This window comes from Pteropus vampyrus, unplaced genomic scaffold (genome assembly GCF_000151845.1).
Source record: "Pteropus vampyrus isolate Shadow unplaced genomic scaffold, Pvam_2.0 Scaffold60, whole genome shotgun sequence".
Taxonomy (NCBI): domain Eukaryota; kingdom Metazoa; phylum Chordata; class Mammalia; order Chiroptera; family Pteropodidae; genus Pteropus; species Pteropus vampyrus.
This window is the reverse complement of record NW_011888841.1, coordinates 2,750,332-2,752,681: the sequence shown is the minus strand read 5'-3', so window position 1 is coordinate 2,752,681 and position 2,350 is coordinate 2,750,332. Positions and strand designations below refer to the sequence as shown.

At 46.9% G+C, this 2,350-nt stretch overlaps 1 protein-coding gene across 1 annotated transcript in view; it reads right to left on the bottom strand.

The window, feature by feature from the left end:
• The window catches only part of SUSD4 (sushi domain containing 4), a gene marked incomplete at its 5' end in the record, with an annotated part of 112,935 nt that overhangs the window by 52,920 nt on the left and 57,665 nt on the right, over positions 1-2,350 (bottom strand). The window lies entirely within an intron of this gene.

Here is a 2,350-nt window from a genome sequence, read left to right as displayed (position 1 = left end):
ATCCATCCATCCATCCATATATCCATCCATCCATCCATCCATCCATCCATCCATCCATATATCCATCCAGGGAACTGAGCACTGACTCTAAATCTAGTATGTACTAAGTACTGAGGAGAGAGAAAAAGTCAAGAATCTTACTCTGCCACTACCTGCGGGATGGCAGACCACTAACAGACAAATGAACAGATAAATGAGCCAGAAACTAACGGGCGACGATCACTGCTATGAGGAACAACACATCATAAGGTCACGTGCTAGGGACTGACGCAGGTGGGCAGCCCTCTCCTTCAGGCAGACAGGAAAGACGCTTCTGAGGAAACGACATTTATTAAGCTGAGACCGAAGGACGAGGAGAAGCCGACATGAGTGAACCTGGAGAAGAGCATTCCAGGCAGAGGAACGGCTAGTGCGAAGGCCAGCAGGAAAGAGCTGAGCGTCCTTGAAAACACGAAAGGAAATTGGCGTGTCTGGGATATTGTGAGCGAGAAGGAGCTGGAAAGGCCAGACCACGTGGGCCTTAGATTAGGGATCTGGGTTTATTTTAGCGTGATGGGGAGCTGCTGGAACTTTCTAGGCTTGGCCCATGACATGCTCTGATTTATATCCTAAAGGGTTTGCCATATGTGCAGGTAAGCATTAACCTTGTCCAAAGAAAGGCTGGTGGGGGGTGAGGCTTGGTCCATGCACTATCCGCTCCATTTTTGGAGGGGCTGGAGACTCAGGTCAGCCACACAAGTAGTCAAACACCTGCAAATGACCAAGCCCCAATAAAACCTCTGGACACCGAGCCTCAGGTGAGCTTCTCTGGTTGTTAGCGCTCCATGTGCATAGTCACACATTGTTGCTGGGAGGATGGGGAGGGGCTGTCCATACAACTCCACTGGACAGGATGGCTGGAAGCTCACTCCTATCAACGCTGAACATGGGCCTATCCTGCAATTCTACCCTTAGGCATAGCTCCAACAGAAAGCTGTATCTCCATTCACCAAGAGGCATGTTTGTGCATGTTCGTAGCAGCACTATTTATAAAAAAATACCCAACTGGATAAAATCTAAATTTCCATTGTCATCAGAATGCTCAAATTATGGTCTATTCAGATAACAGAACACTATGCAACAATGCCAATGAACGAACTACAGCTACACGCAAAATAATATGCACGAATTTCACAAACATAAAGTAAAAGAAGTCCAACGTAGATTAATCCTTGCTCCAGAATCCCATGTATATAAACTCAAAAATAAGGCAAAGGTAAATTAAACTTAAAATAGCGCCATGTTTAGGAAGGTGTACTCCTGGGCTACGCGGTTACCGTGGGCGTGATGGCCATGACTCGGGGAAGAGGTCCCCTCTGAGGGCGGAGGAGGAGGCGGTGACCGGGAGGGGGCTTCTGGGGTGCCAGCGCTGCTCTGGGTCTTCATCCGGACAGTGGTGTTTGCTTTGTGATAATTCACTGGACTGTTTGGTTTTGTGTACTTTTCCATGTATATGTTGTGTTTTATGAATTTTAAAAAGGTTAAAAACAATAACAAGAACAACAAAATCAATATAGGAAGAGTAAGGACACTCGCTGGAAAGGTAGTGATCTTTCCCAACGAAACTGGGAGCCTCTGGGCCTAGGGCGCTTCGCAGAATTTGGGGGAACGAATGACTAAACATATTGGGGTGCCATTTAAATCTCCAGAAACATAAAATCTTGATTATTTTCCAGATAATTTTCTGAAGGCAGTTGGCCTCATATAGATACACAGGTTATTGGAGAAACTGGGTTTAGTTCAAAGAGTTTTACCCTAGAAGACAAATCTACTTGATTTCTTGCTTTGTTCTTGATAAAAAGAGTTGTAGCTATTTTATCTTTAAAGAAACTTTGAGGTCTCTTTCCACCTTCTGGAGAGTAGCTTTCACTTTCAGCAACAAGGAAGTGACAGAAAGCACGTGGTCGCCAGAGCTGGGCTCACAGGGACAATAAAAAAAGGCAGTCCTAACGCCATCCTTGCGGGCTGACGACGCACAGAGGCTTGACCCTACATCTTGATGTTTTACTTGTCGAGTGCCTATGGCAAGTATCTCAAGGTGTGCTCTGAGGCCCACCAGCAGGTGGGTCTCCCAGAGGTGCCCACTAAATTCAGATTCCCGGTGCACGCAAACCCCAGAGGAGGCCTGGAAATGTGCCTTTTTAACAAGCCCCCTCGGGCAAGTCCCATGAAGTCAAAGGCTGAGATCTCCTGCTGCTGGGAGTGACTAGATTGAAGACAGCAGTCCAAATGCAGAGGCTGTCTCAGAGTTAGCAAGTGCCGCCTGTCCCTTAGCAGCTGTGTCCGACAGACCTGATAAAGCACAGAATCT